Here is a 19,596-nt window from a genome sequence, read left to right as displayed (position 1 = left end):
ACTTTACATATAATACATATTCTATACATATAATTATTTTACCTATTATACATATTCTATACCTATAATTTCTTTCATATAAAACAGAATCTAATATATAAATATGTATATACATACGTATATACATATACACTTCCAATTGCGCTTAATTTTGTTTTAAGATTAACTGCATTTTATTACTCAGTACCAAAATTTCATATTTATATATGTATATATACATACCTCTCGCTATTAATATAATTTTAATACATGCAAATATTGAAGTATGGAATTATGAATAGCCAGCAAAGGTTGGTCGATTGGTAGAGCCTCTGCTACTGATGGCTCGCAAAAAGTTAAGCAAGTTTGAGCGCCGTTAGTAGTTGGAAGGAGTATTCATTCGATGCTGTCAGCACACTTTCCGTCGATTAGGCTTTGGACTCCCTGGAGGTGTCACATAATAATAAATAATAAATGACAATTTCAGTGACTTTATATCCCCTTTACTATCAACCAAACTGAGGATGGGGGTTCATAACAAATGCCAGGATACTTTATCAAAAGAAATTAGGTGGATAAAAATGACAGCATATGGTGGAACAATTTTTACTCATTTTACATATGTGCTAATTTAAACACAGAATAAGCTCCAATCAAAATAGTTCATTAATCATGCTTTTTGATATCCACAATAGTAAATGTTTATATCTCCCATTCAGAGAGCAATAAGTATATATACTGATATTCTTTTCAGACATTTTTTTAGAGAAATATTTAAGAGGGAAAGACATGTAGTCAATTTTTGTTTTAATAAGCTGAGCAAATATATCTGCTGCAGAGGAATTATTATTATTATTATTATTATTATTATTATTATTATTATTATTATTATTATTATTATTATTATTATTATTATTATTATTATTATTATTATTTTAACGGTGTCTCCATGGAGTCAAAAAACTCATCGCGGGAGACCCGACATTGACATACTAACCATAATCTACACAATACCTGTCATACCTCTCCTTAAATTCATTCACAGTTGAAGCATTCACAACCACCTCTGGCAAAGCATTCCACCTATTCACAACCCTCCAAGTAAAAAATCTAGTCCTAACACCCTTGTTAACCACACTCTTACCCCGGGATGAACCCTCGTTCTCTCACATCCTGCACTGGTCTTAAAAATATCATCAGTATCAATCCTGTAAAATCCCTTTAACAATTTAAATACCTCTATCATATCTCCTCTTCTACGACTATCAGCCAGATTTTGGAGCCCACAGATCATCAATCTATCCTCATAGGGAACATCCCACAGACCTGCAACAATCTTTGTAAACCCGCCTCTGAATCCTCTCCACTACTTCCGCATCACCAAGAAATCCTGGCCACCAGATCTTGCACAATAGTCCAAATGCGGTCTTATTAATGCCTTATAGAGTGGAACAATAACTTCCCTATCACTGCTTGTTAGTGTGTTCCTCAACAACCATGTAAATTGATGTGATGTTTTGGCAATTTTTGCAATATGCCTTTAAATTTAAGTTCTCTGTCCAAAATAACTCCCAAGTCTCTTGTCTCATCAACTTCCTGCAGTTCAGTTCCGTTAATATAGTAAACAGCATGTGATGTCATCCTCCCGAAGTGATGTCATCCTCCCGAACCTTACACTTAGCCACGTTGAACTGATAGCCATTTACCTCAGTCCATACCTTCAACCTATTTAAGTCATCTTGTAAAATATTCACATCATTTGAATTGATTATCGCTCTTCCCAATTTTGCATCATCAACAAATAAGTGGATATTTCCATTCAAGGTATTTCCAAACCATTGATGTACAAATTAAACAATTGAGGACCAAGAACTGAGCCCTGCGGTACACCACTAGTCACTTGCCTTTTCCTGGACTCAGCTCCTCCGTAAACCACTCTTTGTTATCTGTCCACCAGCCATCGTTTAATCCAAATCACCATCTTCGGATCCATACCCATTTGCTCTAATTTATGTAACAAAGTTCCATGTGGAATCCTGTCAAAAGCCTTTGCAAAGTCGAGCAGTATCACTGAGTAAGGATTTCCTTTACCCAACTCCACTGTTACTTTATTATAGAAAGTAAGCAAATTACTTAGGGAAGACCTACCCTTCAAAAAACCATGTTGCCCCTTATAAAGTATCATATTGCTGTCCACCCAGTCCTGAATTCTAATTTTAACCAATTTCTCCAAAATCTTAACCACCACTACAGATATATTGATTGGTCTATAATTTGCAATCTCAGTCTTGGAGCGTCCCTTGTGCAGTGGAATTATTATTATTTCTCCCTCTTTGCACTCTACTGGTACTTTACCAGAACTGAGGCTTAAACTAAACAGCCTGGTTAGAGGAGGTGCTAATTCTCTTGCACATTCTCGTAACGCATGGGCCGATATGCCATCTAACCCAATGGCAGTGTTAGCATTAAGGTTCTTTCATATACTAAGCACCTCAATTTCGTCTATCTCTAAACTCTTATCAGTCAATGGCAAATTTGACACTGCACTATCACTACGAAGATGGTACACGTTTGCGAAATGATCACTAAGCAACTCAACTATTTGATTAGCTTCAGTAATTTCCCTACCATCAACACTTTTTAAAGTAATCTTTCCATGGATATTCTTCCTTTTACTAGCTACATTGCGAAAGAACTCTTTAGGTGTTTTTTGGATTCATCAGCTAGCTTCCTCTTATAATTAGCTTTGGCTTTACTTACCATACAAGTTACTCTCTTTGCCTGTACGCTCATTGGAACGCTCATCACCATTTTCTTTATACATCTTCCACAACCTTTACTTTATATGCAACTCCTGTTTAATAGTATTATTCACCCATTTTATTCCTACTTGATTTCTGCTCCTGTCTCTGGGAATACAGTCTGATAGAGCTTTCTTCAAATATTCCTTGAGAATCTACCACGCACCATCAACATCTCTCCCCCTTGAATTTCTTTTTCCATAGTACAGCTGAAAGCTAACTTCTCAGCTTGCCATAATCACCAGCCTTGTAATTCCACATATATCCATTCTTCTTCTTATTATTATTGTTCCGGGCAACTCCAAGTAGTCGACAGACTCATCGAGGGAGGCCCTAACATCATGTCAAGAACAACTATTCGACATTCACACAGTATCTATCATACCTTGCCTTGAACTCATTCACGGTCGTAGCACCCACAACAGACTCTGGAAGCTTATTCCACTCATTCACTACTCTCCAAATAAAAAACCTAGCTCTAACACCCTTGTCAACCACGCTCTTGCCCAGCTTCCATTCATGGCCCCTAGTCCTCCCACCACCAGTCATATTTTCAAAAATATCTTCTGGATCAATCTTATAGAGACCCTTCAGTAATTTGAATGTCTCAATCATATCACCCCTCCTTCGCCTATCGACCAATTTCTGCAACCCACAAATCTTCAACCTATTCTCACAAGGTTCATTCCACAGACCTGCTATCATCTTGGTCACTCGTCTCTGGATCCTTTCCACTTCCTCCCCATCACGAAATAACCCTGGTGCCCATAACTGTGCACAGAAGTCCAGATGGGGTCTTATCAAGGCTCGATACAGAGGAACAACAACTTGTTTGTCCCTGCATGTTAAAATAGTTTTCAGAAGCCAAGTGATTTGGTGAGCTGTTTTTAATCAATTTTGCAATGTACCCCTAAACTTCAATTCATTATCCACCAACACTCCCAAATCCCTGTCCTCATCAATCTCCTGGAGTACGGTTCCACCAATGCGATATACTGCTGCTATTCTTTTAACCCCAAAGTACATAACCTTACACTTTGGCACATTAAATTGACATCCATTTTTCCTAGCCCAGTCCTCCAAACTATTCAAATCATGACTATAAAAGTTTGACATCCTGTGCACTTATAATTGCCCTACCCAACTTTATATCATCAGCAAACAATGAACACTTCCTCTCAAATCCTTCCCTATATCATTGATGAACAAATTGAAAAGCAGTGGTCCAAGAACAGAGCCCTGTGGCACTCCACTAGTCACAAGCCGTCTTTTAGACTCCACTCCTGAATAAACCACTCACTGGTATCTCTCCTTCAACTACCCTCCTCTCCATCTTACCAACCCTATATCTATCCCCATCTGCTCCAGTTTACTGATTAGGGTTCTATGTGGTATCCTATCAAAAGCCTCGGCAAGGTACTGTAGTATTACTGTTAACCCATTACCCCTATCCAGTTCAGCCGTTACTGTGTTATAAAACGTGAGCAAGTTACTGAGGCATGATCTACCCTTCACAAAACCATGTTGTCCCCCATACAATATCCCATTTTCATCTATCCAATCCTGTATTCTTTTCTTGACTAAATTCTCTAAGACCTTGATAATGATTCCTGATATGCTAATCGGTCGGCAATTTACAACAGCAGTCTTGGAACCACCTTTATGCAGTGGAACTATTTTCCCCTCTTTCCACCCCCTCGGGACTAACCCAGACCCGAGACTCAAATTAAACAAAATGGTCAAGGGTACTGACAATTCTTTAGCTGCTTCTCGTACAACACGAGCTGGTATACCATCCAATCCCACAGATGTATTGACATTGAGGTTATGCAATAGACTACTCACCTCCACTTCATTCACCACAATTCTCGTATAATCTACTGGTACATTCGTTTCTGCAATGTCACCGGATGCTCCAAGACTGAGATTGCAAATTATAGACCAATCAATATATCTGGAGTGGTTGTTAAGATTTTGGAGAAATTGGTTAAAATTAGAATTCAGGACTGGGTGGACAGCAATATGAACATTCTTAATAGAATATTCAGCACGTCTTTGAATCTCCCAGGTGAAGACCACATGATCGCTTTCCCCAAGTGGAGACATTGTAACTAAATTACTTATTGATATGTTCTCTGATGTTATGACCAGATCTAGCACTCTAGAATCTCTTGTCCCTTCCATCATATGCTGTCTCAGGTAATTATCTCTTAACAACGGTATAAACTCTATTTCCTTTGTTCCTTGTGACCATTCCTTCCCCCAACCTATGTCCCCAAAGTTAAAATCCCCCATAATAAACACTTGACATTCACTCATCGTGCTAATTTGCCAATACGTGCTATCTACATTCTCCCTTATTCCCCTTGGATTATAGTAAGAACCAATTAAATATTTCGCCTTGTTAATCTCAATCTCACACCAAACAGCCTCTAATGAACTGCCCTCTACATACCTGTCACAGTGAGGTACTTCTATCTTTTTTGGCTTTAATATTTCGTCTATCATTAATAAAACCCCTCCCCCCATTCTGTCATCTCTGTCCTGCCTGAAAATACTGTACCCCTTACATTCAACCCCAATAACTATATCATTCTTGGTTAACCAAATTTCTCTAATTCCTGTAATTTTTGGCCATGTTGTACTTCGTAATGACAAAAATTATTCACACTGATTCCGAATACTTCGAGCATTCGTATACATAAACTGCAATACTCCCTTCCTCCCATAATCTCCCTGTGTGCTAATTAGCCCACTCTGTATACTGATACTGTTAACATTCTGCAAACAATTAATCCTAAATTCACAGCGATTAATGACCTTAGTACTATTTAGAGCTGACTCTATCACCTGTCTCCCTAGTAAATCCCATTTTTTCCCTGTTTATGAATGTAATACAATTTAAAGCAACATAATGTTTACAGCACGCACGCACACACACACACACACACACACACACACACACACACACACACACACACACACACACACACACACACACACACACACACACACACACACACACACACACACACACACACACACACACACACACACACACACACACACAGACCTTTCAGAAGTGATCTACTTAAATCATGACAATAAGCTAAATGCACACATAGAAGGTAACAGGCATTATCAATCCAAGATAAAACAGTGAAGACTATTTGGTGAAATGCATGGCTGAATGGTTATGATAGTTTTTTTCATAATTTTTTAATATTAATCTTGGTCATCTACTTTTTCAAAACTACTTTCTTCCTTTCTAGGTGATTTTGAAGGTGATATAAACTTCCTAAAAATGTGGAAGGCGTCACGATTTTGCGTATCATCCTTGTGCAGGGGCTATGCTAATCTTCTCTGTATCGTTCAAATTTTAGTATATGTACTGCCGAAGCAAGTATACGTTGGCGCTTAATGTTGTGTACGTGAGAGAAATCAATGGTATTAATGGTGGGAGAATGACCTCTTACGACGAGTCCTTGGCTCGCTTGGATGTGTCATGTAAGAATAGTAACGGTAATAGTAATAAGGCTAGCCTCCTTATCCAAAAAAAAAAAAAAAAAAAAAAAAAAAAAAAAAAAAACGAAAAGAAAAGAAAGAAAAATGGTGTGAAAACCAATCTTGTTAGGTTTGTAGTCTGCGAGGCTCACCAGATTATTATAATTATTATGGATATTATTATTATTTCTATTGCTGAACGGCTTCACCATTCTCATATAGGGAGTTCGCTAACGAACTCCCTATATGAGAATAAAAAGCGTAAGGGGGGTATATATATTTGGATTATCTTGATTACCTAATTAAGAATCCCTGATTTTCTTCGTCACTACTGGATAAATATTTGTACTGAATATGAGCATATTGTCATTGGGGTGTTTTATTCCTAGAACCCAATAATACAGATTACGATAATACAGTATTTTCATTTCTAGAGAGCCAGTTTAAAAAAAAAAAAAAAAAAAAAAAAATTCGACCAAACGTTGGACTGTATGTATACTTACAAGAAACTTTTTATGGCCAAGGGATTTTAAGGGATTTGTTTCGACATCATAGGGAAATGTTTGGTTTTTAACTTCTCACCCCTTGAACTTCTGACTGTTTACGTTAGAGAGTATAATGGACGTCGATGTTTTTTTATGTGTATGTGCATGTGTGTTTTCGTATTATGAAGTTTTCCTTTCTGTTATCTGAATTCTTATTGTGATTTAGTTTTATTAGCTACAGCAGTTGTAAGTATATAGTAAATAGTCATCAGTTAGTTGCCTTTACTAACTAATTATCGTATTAAGTTTTTTTTGTGTTCGCTTCTTGTCTGTCTTAAATTTATGTGCACTTTACCTTGTGTATTCGAAATATAGTGACATTCCCAATATAATCGTATGGATTGTTGTCGATCCATATTTTATAAGTGGACGAATATGTTGAAGTCATCAAACGACAGTAGACGTTTGGTATATTCAACATTCTATTAGAAAATAACTGGTAACAATGTTACCCTCTGTCACTGTTCAAAGTATATAGGATTTAGAAGCGTGTGTCTCAAGGAATAATACATACAAAATTAAATAATTATCTATGGCTTAATCTGAGATAAAGTACGTTTTATTTCGGTAATTGTACATGATTTCATATAAAGTGTGAATATATGTCATCATCCTTTGTCAATCTAGAATATACTGTATCATCAGCCCTTGCTTGATGAAAGCGTTTCCGAGATGACTTCAAAAACTATCTGTCATTGGCTTTTCTTACCCATGTTACTTCCTGCAAATCTGATATCATTGATCCCGCATCATTTTGGTCGACCTCATGGTTGATTTAACTCCTCTGAAATCCAGTCTAGCACTTTTCCTTTTGTCTATCGTTCGTGTTGTCATATAGCAATATGCCCAACCCATTTTCACTTGAGATGTTTCACTCATCTTTATGTTACAGACTTTGGTTTTTCTTATCTACTTATTCCTTTTGTGACACCAAGTATACCTCTTTCCATACTAAATTTTGTTGTTCTTCATTTTTGAATTTAATTTACATTTAGTGTCCCCATTTCACAGCCATATGTCAACATAGGAAGAATACATGGGTTAGAAACTTATCATTTCAGGCATAATAGTAATTAACTTTTGATTATTGATTGTAATTTTCAAAATGCTTTCCACCTCCAAGCATTGTAGGTCCTTTAATTTCTTCCATGATGATATTTATTGTCCGAAGTATATGTAATGATCCATGTGTTCAGTTTCATCATTATTGATTTTCATTATTTCTAGCTGTACATAGCTATTGAACATAACTCAGGTCTTCTCTAGATTTATCTTTTAGCCTGCTGTTTTGCTAGCAGTTTGGAGTTCTTGGATAGTGTGTGTAAATAACTTAAATATCTTTTGTTTATCTTCAGACCTTTTTTCTTCCCAATCAAGAAGTTTGAATATTTCATCTAGGTATGCTGTGAATACTTTTGGAGATATTGTGACAACTTCTTTTATACTTCCTGTATTTCCATAGTAGAGATGTTTCCATTGAAATGAATTGTTGCATTCTGATTCGATGGTTCTGATGGATGGCTTATTCACTTGTTGGTTTCATAATTCTTTAAGTAGTGCACAAGTTTTTACTGGATCAAAGACTTCCTCATAATCAATAAAACCAAGACATAATGGTAGATTGTATTCAGTAATCTGTTGTACAAGTTGGATGTCATCCATTTTGCTAAAGCCACTTTCAAAGCTTGCTTGTTCTTTTGGTTGTGCAAAATGTAGAGTTGCACAAAGCCTGCGAGCCAATATTTTCTGTAGATCATTTCTCCCACCTTCTTTTTGAAGCTTAACTTCACTTCCATCTTTTTCATTTTGGATGCCCACATAATTTCTGGTAGAATTTCTGGCACTTCAGTTATTTCATAGTTGTCTTCATTTATTTCATCATTCTGATATAACATCAAGTAAAATTCTTCAATTCTTTTTGCTATAGCATGCCCCCTGGTTGGCTGAGTGGTTTATGTATCTGCTCTCCAGCCCAAAGGGTGTGGGTTCGAATCCCACCTTGAGCATGGATGTTTGTGACTGTCTGTGAAAATACTAGTAGTGGTGGTCGGCAGTAGATGGCATTGGTGTAGATGATGGAAAGTAGTTGGTGGAGACGAAGAGTTGTGGAGTAGGTGCCCTCCTTTGATGAGTCTGTACTCCCTGGAGGTGTCATGTAATAATAATAAATAATAATAATAATATCTATCTTCTATTTCTGGTTATGTTCCCATCTTGAAGTTAGACTGCCACCATCTGTTTATTGCCGTTCATCAATTGTTGTCTGAATATGCTTGTTATTCTAATATACATATTAGAATAACAAGCATATTTAAGAGCAATATAAAGATTACATGCAGTATTTGTTTTATTGGCTTAAGTTTTTATCTGACTTTTTTAAAATTCATTTTTTACTTGGACCCTGCACTAGAGATCAGAAATGGTACTTTTTCAAGTGACTTTAGGCCTCCAATAAGCAGGGTGAATTCACATTAAGTGATGAAATTCATCTACCACTTAATGACTGGATTTGAATCCACAGCCTATTGGAAAGTTGATATGCTTACCACTCAGCCAACCAGGCTAGCAAAATGGAGAGCATACTATTCTGCAGACAACCTTGAATATCGAGATTTGTGAACATCATTAAGTGGTAGATTATTTTCATTTTGTGTTGTAAAAGTATCACCTTGCTTACTGTACATCTATCAGTATAGTTTATCATATACTGATAGATGTACAGTGTACACCTATCAGTATATGATAGACGTACAATATTTCAAGTATACATTTATGCCGTGTGGTTTTTTTCTATAAGAAGATAATTGAAAAGAAAAGAGTAAAGTAACTTATTCTCTTGACAAAACGTGAAGCAGATTCTACCAAACTGCCTTTGTTAATTCAGTAGATAGTGTATTTGCTCTCCAACCAACATGTAGTTGGGTTTTTATTCTACTGTGTGAGAGAGAGAGAGAGAGAGAGAGAGGGGGGTCTGCCTATAATTATTTTCTGTTTAGTTTGGATTTTGATATTCCCCATTATGTAATGAGATGCTGTTTTCTGCCGGCCTGTTTGTCAAGTGGTTAGCTAGTGCATCAACTCTCCAGTTGGAAGACTGGTTCAAATCCCACATGGATGAATGTGAATATCATTTAGGTGGTAAATGAATTTTATCACCTAAAGAAAGAATAGCAACTGTGCTTGCTGCGGATAAAAAAAACTCCATGTTTGGTCTCTAGAGTATGGAGTTTCCATGCATGTTATTTAACCTACCTGTGATATTAGTACCAGTACTAGTGTACAATTAATTTAGTACTTTTCATGGGTGTATTTTGCATAAAGAAAAACACTCAAATTTTGGATATATTTTGTATCGAGTTAAACGTCACTTGTTTTTCAGCTGCTATAGTGATCTTTCATAAGAATTGAGTTTTTTGCAAAAATATAAAATTAAAAAGACTAACTTATGTTGTAGATCAAAATCTTAACAAAAAATGATAACTAACCATATCCTACATACAGTTACATTTTACACATATTTTTAAATATAATGGTTAAAATTTTAGGAAATCAGATTTTTTTGCAAGAGCTTCTGTAGTGCACTAGTGGGGATGAGGAAATTGCAACATTTATCCTTTTTTATTTTAACTCTAATCCATGAAAGGTTTATTGTAAACCTATAGTATGTTGGTACTGTGGATGGGCTAAGGATTTTTTTTTCTATTTTTATGAATTATATATATATATATATATATATATATATATTTATTTATTATATACAGGGTGTACTTGAAATGGAACACAAAGTTAGGCTTCGATGCATAACATATAGAAAAAAAAGTGAACAACTTCAACATGTGCACCCCCAGTAACACGTAAAATATCCAAGCAGTAATCAATAGCACGCCACACATTCTCCAACATTTGTTGTGCGAATCCTTTGAAAAGGCCAATCGCTCGATCATGCATTAGTCCACGCCACACATTGTGTTTTGGACCAGCTCGGATGTGTTCTCTTATTGACTACTCCACTCACGTGAAATGTTGCCTCATCAGCGAAACAAACGCGCTGCAAAAAAATCATTATCCTCATCGATGCAGTTCAAAATGAGGTTAGCAAATTCTTCATGCCTTGGACGATCATGTGGCTTTATCTCCTGGACAATTCGGATTTTGTACGCAAACAATTTCAAACGTTTGCATACCACTTGGCATTTGAAGTTCTATTGAAGCTCTTCTGATTGACTTCTGCAGTGACTGGGTGAAGGCAGCTTGAACTGCCTCAACTGTCTCCTCGGAAACCAATGGTCTGCCACTGCTTGTACCCTTATGAACTGAACCTGTTTTTAAAAACTTTGTCTTCCATGACTTAATGAGCTTGACATCAGGTGGGTTCTTTCCATACTATGCCCTAAACATTTGCTGCACTGTAACTGGAGATTTTGTTTCTGCTAGCCACAGAACATATTGGGCTTTTTTTTATACTGAAGCCATTTTTAAAGAAAATCAGCAACAGCACTCCTGGTGGCAAAAGCAGTATTATTATTATTATTATTATTATCTGAGCCCTCCAGGGAGTCAAGAACTCACAACATAGCAATTAACCTCTGAGTGGTATTTGCAACTTTTGCTATGTGACCTTTGAACTTTAAATTCTTATCCACCAATACACCAAGATCCCTTGCCTCTTCAGTTTCTTGTAGCATAACTCTGCTAATATAATATACTGCTGGAACTCTTTCATGCCAAAGTGCATAACTTTACACTTACTAACATTAAACTGACAGCCATTTTCGTTTGCCCAGATTTCCAGTCTATTAAAATCATTTTGTAATTGCTGAATATCAGTAGCATCCCTGATTGCCCTGCCTGTCTTTGCATCATCAGAAAACATTTGCAAATCTGATGATAGACCCTGCTTGAATCTTCATTCATACTGGTATCTTTAGTATACTGAAGATACACAGTATGAATGAAGGAAACTTTGAGTGCCCAAGTTTACCTGCAACAAAAGTTATTCAGTTAGTTTCATTGTTAAAATATTATAGCCAGTTGAAATCAGGGTAATTATTTGTGGACACTCTGTATAATATATATATATTTTATAAATAAAAAATATTTTATTTTTTAAAGAATTATTTTTACAAAGTTTGAAAACTCTTCTCTAGAAACAAAATATGGGATTTTTTCAAGCCACTTCAATAAACAGAGTGATGTTCTCACACCAGGCAATGAAATTCACCTCTCATCTAAGGACAGTCACAACAACCATACTCATGATGAGATTTGAATCCACAGCCTGTTGGTGGAAGAGTGAATATGCTAACCACTTGGCCAACCAGACCAGCAATGTTGGAAGGATGTTGATCTTAATTACTCTTCTCTAAGATGAAAAATCTTTAAAAGGTTTTTTTCAACTGAAGGAGTTGCTGGTGTCATACAGATGTGATAGGATTTTTCATTCTGAAGGAGTTACTGTATTTACTCAAATATAACTTGCACTTTTTTCCCCAAAATTAAAGTTAAAAAATAATTGTGCAAGATATATGCAGGGATTTTCAGAAACTAAAGTTTTTCAGGAAAAAAAAAAACAACTAAATTGACACTTATAATTAAATCCTCAGTATTCATTATAATTTATGATTACACACATTATTTATAAAATGAATGCATTTAAATTTTAAGTATCAATGTTATTTATGTGATTGGCCACTCACCTTCATCAAGCGATATTGAATCTTTTGCGACAATTAGCATTATCGCTAAAGATTCAAATTAGCGAATGACTAATGAGAAGTGAAAGCTGAGTGCAAAACGGACAGCATTGGTAGGCCAGTAGAGATAGGCAGCTATGAAGACTTGCATATGATTGGTGCGGTATTAACAAAAGATCGCATGACTACAAAGTCAAGCTGACGATTTTTGAGTTGATATGCTGATTCTTTTCAACTGAATTCCAAAATATCTAGAAATGGCATAACATTATTCACTATCTATTTCTTAAAATTTTAAACTTTTTTATAGCAGAACTTTTTAATTAATTTTTCATAAAATAAGATCAGGGGTGCGAGATATACGTGAGGCCGAGTTATATTCAAGTGAACACAGTAGTAGATATAATTAATTTACCTCATATAGTCTTAGTTGCTTCAGCTCAGATTTCAACAAACCCTTCAATTTTGTATAAAAAATTATATCGAATCATTAGCAATTATATATAAGATGCAAAAAGACAAATATTGGCTGATATAGACAGAGTGACACTGTGCATATGTAAAATATATATATATATATATATATATATATATATATATATATATATATATATATATATATATATAAATCAGGATTGGCTTTTAGATATATATATAAAAATCAGGATTGGCTTTTAGATATTTATTGAAAATAAGTGAGAAAGCAGTGAACCTCTGCATTGGTAAATTTTACTACAGTATGCAGTAAAATTGCATACTGTAGCAACGTAAATTGAATGTAGACCCATTAGTAATGGGTCTACATTCAAAACTGAAAACCAACAGGAGATCATACTGTTCAGTTGAGCTTATTGACAGAAAATTCTGAAATTGGGAAAGCTTTTCCAGATTAGCTCCATATATAAAAGTTGGCTAATGCTGCTGTTTTTCCCCTTTATATTGAAACTGTTCTTTTGTGATTCTCATCATGATGAAATTCTGAAAATGAGTTGCATTCATCATGAGTTGCCTTCACCTTGTTTCTGAAGGTCAGTTTAGAATAATTAGATGTTTAAGATTAAAGGTGAGCTTAAGCTTGTTCTGACATCAGATACACATCATTCACATACTTGGACACAACTAATCAGGGAAGTTCTACATCAAAAAATGGAAACATCAGGCATCCTAGATGAGGGATGGAACTAGGTCTTAGTTACCTCATTCAACTTACTGTACTTACAAAGATCACTTTGTTACTTTTTTTTTTTTGCTGAAGTTGAATGATTGCAAACCCTTAATTTCTTTTTTTGACTAGTACCAAGTATTATGTGCATTGGTTAGCATTGATATATATGATCAGAGTGAATTGAAAAAAAGACAAGGAATTGTAGAAAAAACATGTAAGAAGGAATGATATAGATGTGAATTCTTATTTGAATTGGCTATGCTCTTTGTTATTAAAAAATGAATATACATTTACCAGAAGATTTCTGAGATTCCTAGCACATTTTTTGGAAAACAGAATATACATTCTTTATATAAGTGCTTTTGTTTACAAAATTAAGGGGGGGGGAAACATTTGCAAGCATGTTTAACTACAAAGTATGATTGTTAGCTAGCACGTTTGACTATGAAGTATGATCTTTTGCTATCATATCTTTGTGTATGTGTATCTATCTATCTAACCCATCATGACCACACATATATATATATAGGAAAACCTCATTTAACGCAAATTCGATATGTGTGATAATGAGCGCGATTGAGTGAAATGATACTATTTCCCACGTTAAGCAATTTTTTTATGTTATGCAAAATTTTATGTTACGTAAAATTTTTTGTCACCAATCTGCAGCGAGCGGAAAAGCTGGGAGTAATTAAGAGACATGAAAGTGGTGCTAGTAATACAATGATTGTGCGAGACCTGGGATACAGCGCGTTTACAGTTTGGACTATATAAAATAAAAGCAAAGAATACAAGTAACAAGGAAAAGTTGCTACTGTATCTTTAATCATGCAGATTACCCGAAATAGAAGCTATTTAATGACTGAGATGGAGCATATTCTGTCACTCTGGTTTGAGGATTATAACCAGTGGTGGGTCATGGCTTGAAATCATGGGAGGGGGGATACTTCAACTTTCAAATATACATACACACTGTAAGTACAGTGTATACGTGTTTGGATAAAATATCAAAATTATGGTAAAAATTTTAAAAAAAAATTAAACATGAAAAAATATTGTTTATTATTGATTAAATTATAGTTTGGTATAATTCAGAATTACTTAAAAATGAAATATATTATTGTTTTGTTTCATGAAAAATATTGTTTATTATTGATAAAATTATACTATAATTTTATCGATAAAAGTATAATTATAATTCAAAAAATAAAATTCTTCTTCTTTCACTACGCGTTATTCCTGCTTCCTATGCAGGGTTCGCATGTTACTTAGATGTGACTTCTTGTCAGTACTACCACTCCCAACCGACCTGCCGCTGGGGATGGGGGGGGGGATATATTTTTGACTGTAGTAGTGTATGTTCACGGGTCCAGTTTGCCTGCTTGTGGGATGAAAAACGCCAGATAAACTGGTGGGAAAAAACCCTACTGCCCGCGCCCAAGACTGGCTAACTTGGCTATGCCTGAGGAAGATCCTCAAGTTCCTCACGTCTTCGATGGGAATCGAACCTGGAACACTCCTTCCCCAGGCATATGGTTGCGAAGTGCAAAGCCACTAGGCTAACCCTGTGAATCCATTCCTTTAATTACAATTAAAGGAATGGATTTACAATTTTTGGACATTACAATTAAATCCTTTAATTGTAATGTCCAAATATTTAAAGAGACAGAGTAAACATGATAAGCACTACGAACACTTTACTACTGGTGCAAACTGCATATGAACAACAGTGGAACTGCGCAATGGACAGTGCCATATTACGCTAATAACTTGCATCTCACTATGACATGCATATGCTATGCTTGCACTCGTAGCAATATGACACTGTGGTAAACACAATGCTGCTAGCGTCCTTCGCCCTGCTAAGTGCTACAAGGTGGATTTTAATTAATTTTTATACAAAATAAGAGAATTGTGTAGGATTGTTGATGATAAAATTAAATATTACAAGCAAATATAAATAAATTAATAAATATATTTATATATATAGAAAAATTGGGAGTGCTGCAGTTCCTCAGTGCCTATGCACGAACTGCCCCTGATTATAACCGAAAAATAATATCTCTGAGTACAGAAAGTATTCAGGCAAAAGCTCTCAATATTTTTATCTCATTGAAATAGACCAGATTTCAAGAGGAATGGAATGTGAAAGCTTTACTGTGAGTTTATAATGGTTTTGACAGTTTTAAAAATCGAGCTGGACTGCATAACGTAAGAATAATTGGTGAATCTGCTAGTGCTGATAAAGATTCTGTGACCAATTTTCTTGAAGAATTGCAAAGGATAATTCAGGAGGGTGATTATGATGATCAGCAAATATTCAACATTGATAAAAGTGGTCTCTTTTGGAAGGTATGCCAACATAAACTTTCCTAGCTAAAGCTGAAACATCTCAACCAGGATACAAAGTATCTAAAGATCATCTTACAAAGTATCTAAAGATCATCTATCTAAAGATCATCATAATACATTTATTAGGAGGTAATGCAGAAGGTGACTTTAAACTCAAGCCTATGTTAGTTTATCGTGCGCGAAATCCGAGATCTAACATTATTGAAGAAATCAGCACAATCGGAAAAGAACTTGGATTTAATGAACTGAATAATGTGGATAATGAAGATGTGAGAAACTTGCTTGATTCCCATTCAGAACAGTTAAGTGAGAATGATTTTCAACTAGGAGAACAGCGTGCATAAGAAGAAGATAAGGAGTGCAAACAAGAAGAGAATGTTATGACTAAGAAGCTAACTGCAAAAGAACTTGAGCTAGTTTTCATTCAAGGAAGTTTTGTTTGATGCTGATCTTGATATGGAATGAAGCTTCGAAGTCCACCCAAATCTTGATAAAGTGATCGCCAGCTGTCGTAAATTGCATCACAAGATAAAAAAGTTGAGCACGATTCAAACATCTTTACTTAATTTTTTTTGCAAAAAAAGTAGCTCAATCAAATGTTTAGACATTAAATAAAAATTTAAGCAATTGATTTTTATTCACTTTGATGATTTTATTCTCTAACATAGCTTATACTGTAATTTTTTTCTAAGCTTACACTAACTGATGGATGAATTATAATTATTCCTATTGTTTATTGTATTTGCTTAATGCAATTTCGCTTAGCGTGCATTAATTGATGGATTAATTAATCGCGTTAAGTGAGGTTTTCCTGAATGCAGTCATGATGGGATTCCATTCCAACAATTCCATCACAAGTCAAAAAGGGTGTGTCAGAAATCGCTATAGAACCATAAGGATATCTCAGCAGTTAGCATGACTGAATGCTAAATGTGTATGTATTATATATATTTTGCTATATTTTTAATTAATTTTATTCTTTGTTTATAATGAGATAATACATTGTTCGAATGATTACCTAAAATTATGTTACGAAGTATTCTCAACAACTGCACCTTCCAACTCTTCAAGAAAAATGTCAATTTCTTCTTGGTCTTCACCCAATCCTCTGCACACGGCACTAATGAGCTATAGGTTTTCCTTTCTCTCATGTATGGGATCAATAAAAAAAACGTGCACACATGCCATCTGGATAGCATGCAGCTCAGCACTTGTCACCACATTCAAGTTGGAATCTGATTGGAGACTAGGTAGTTAAAAAAAAACAACAGCAACATAACTAGCAGAAGAGTCAGATCTCGAACTCTCAGCATAAACGGGTAAGAAATTTTAGCGTTCTATCATGTTTCTGTTAAAAATTTGCTGGTAGATGATGCAGTAGATAACTTCTTTAGCTGCTAAAGAAAAAGGCAAAATGATGGAGTGGAAACCTACTATGGAGGAATACTATTATTTTCAGTGCAGATAATGTGGTCAGCATTCATGTCAATAGTTTGCATAATCTCCTGCACATGCATACTAAATGTGTGACTGGCAATGTGATGTTTGTAATACTGAACTTCCCAAGGTGAGAAAAAATACTAGTTCATATAGAATGTTAAGACAGAGTTTAATATCAGGACATAGTTAAGTGATGATGTTTCTGTTGAAGCAAAAGCAGGTTTATTTGCTTTTATATAAAGATTTAGAATAGATGATGATGTGCAAAATGCTCCAGTAATTATTCACATATCTTGATGATTGGTAGCACCAAACACTGTAAGGTATCATAGGTCATAACTTGATTTTCTTCTGAGCCTTTAATAATTTTGACCCAAAGACTTGAGTCGTTTGCTGATGCTCATGTTACAAGAATGACAGAAGATTGTGAGGTCATTAACATATAGAGCATTGCCTTCTGTTGGAGAAAGTTGTTCAATGATTGAATCTACTTTAATGGCAGAAAGGTCACATAAAGTGATTGGAGCCTTGGGAGCACCTTCTTGGTGATGTGGCTGAGATAAATCATATAAGGAGAGAGTTGTTCAAACATTGCTATATGTATGTTTTGCTATAACTATGTCTTTAATTATAAATGGTTTACATAAAAGTAGTGTGTATATTTTTTTTTATAGTGTATTTTGTACTAGCTTTTGTTAATAATACTGTAATGATATTTTTAGTCTTATAAGTGCAGTATTATATGACATATAGTATATTACAAATGTTTAAAGCAAATTTTGCAGCAGGAGGCAAGTGAAATTGGCACGGCATGGAATGTTACATTTTGAAGGGTTTTGCACTTCATCTTTTATTATTATTATGCCTCATTATTTAAATTAAGGGTATATTAGATCCCACATTGTTTTAAAACTGAATAAGAAACTCAAAGGTTGGAATCAGAGAGTTTCATGCCGAATATAGTATAAAAACTATAAAAGTATCGGTGAATGCCTGTGTTTGTACTACGTTCTAGGACTACTTGCATTTAGCTCATGCTAGTATTCGCCAATACTTTATAGTTTTTTTATACTATATTTGGCATGAAACTCTCCGATTCCAATCTTTGAGTTTCTTATTCGGTTTTAAAACAATGTGGGATCTAATATCCCCTTAATTTAAATAATGTTTATATCGCCGAAATGAAGCCTGTTAGCTCTTTATATTTAAGTTATTATGCCTCATTTATTATCCTTAAATTTTTTTTGTGTATCTATACATAAAAATAAAGTGTTCAAGTTATTTTAAACAATACTTTAATATTTAATTGAGCAGCACAGAAGCTATAACCTCATTTTCTATACAAATATTAGTCTTCATTTACATGATTTTCATTTACATGGTATTTTTGCAGAACAATTGTCCCATGTAAATCGAGGGTTAGGTATATATCCCTTAAGGATACTATCAGGAATTTCATGATTAGGGTTGGACAAATTATACAAAGTCTTACCTGTCATGCAAAAATTGTACCCCCAGTCCCTGCTTTGTCTGAATAATTCAATAGGAGTTCCATAAAGTGATTAGTAGTGCTGTATCATGGTTGCAGGAGATTTCCTTTGCATGAGAATTATTGGAAAAAGGAAATGTCAGTAAGTAATAAGAACAGCAAAAACATTGATCTTATGTAATAAATTACATTTTCCATTAATTTTTGTTACCAGAATAGTCCTTTATATGATACATATTTTTCCCTGTTTAATTAAGGTTAAAAAGGTTTTGTGTAGGAAGTTATATTTTATTGAATAAAGAATATTCTGCTTTGTTGTTTTCAGCAGCTGCAAAATCTACTTGCCATGTGCTATAGAGTGTGTGTATTTGCTGAGTTCTGATGTTGATAATTAAACATGATAATCTTCTTCCTTTTTCTTGATGGAATGTAATAAAATTTGGCATTTAGGATCACTGTTGAAATTTTGTTTGGAACAAGATTTTGTTTGGACCATTTTAACATCAAAATTAGACAAAAGAATTATTATCAATACTACAGAATTATTACTAAGCATATTACCAGTATTCAGATATTTCTCAGAAACCTGGGCCCTAACTAAATAAATGGAAAAACAAATACTGGTGAT

The 19,596-nt window shown here is 34.7% G+C and overlaps 1 protein-coding gene and 1 non-coding gene across 2 annotated transcripts in view; one reads left to right on the top strand and one right to left on the bottom strand.

Moving 5' to 3' along the window:
* Positions 1 to 6,080: 6,080 nt before the first annotated feature.
* On the bottom strand, positions 6,081 to 6,187 carry LOC150101742 (U6 spliceosomal RNA). The gene has a single exon (XR_016549101.1). It is a non-coding gene; the product is annotated as a U6 spliceosomal RNA (small nuclear RNA).
* Positions 6,188 to 6,903: 716 nt separating this feature from the next.
* Spt6 (transcription elongation factor Spt6) overlaps positions 6,904 to 19,596 on the top strand; it is a 651,062-nt gene continuing 638,369 nt past the window's right edge. The window contains exon 1 of the mRNA XM_090401053.1: positions 6,904 to 7,015. The gene's annotated coding sequence lies outside the window, so the exon portion shown is untranslated. The remainder of the gene's footprint in view (positions 7,016 to 19,596) is intronic.

The sequence above is a fragment of the Typopeltis vanoorti genome, chromosome 11, assembly GCF_054136105.1.
Source record: "Typopeltis vanoorti isolate ZY-2024b chromosome 11, IOZ_Tvanoo_1.0, whole genome shotgun sequence".
In the NCBI taxonomy this organism is placed as follows: domain Eukaryota; kingdom Metazoa; phylum Arthropoda; class Arachnida; order Uropygi; family Thelyphonidae; genus Typopeltis; species Typopeltis vanoorti.
Note: the sequence above shows the minus strand (reverse complement) of the source record. Positions and strands in the feature narration are given on the sequence as shown.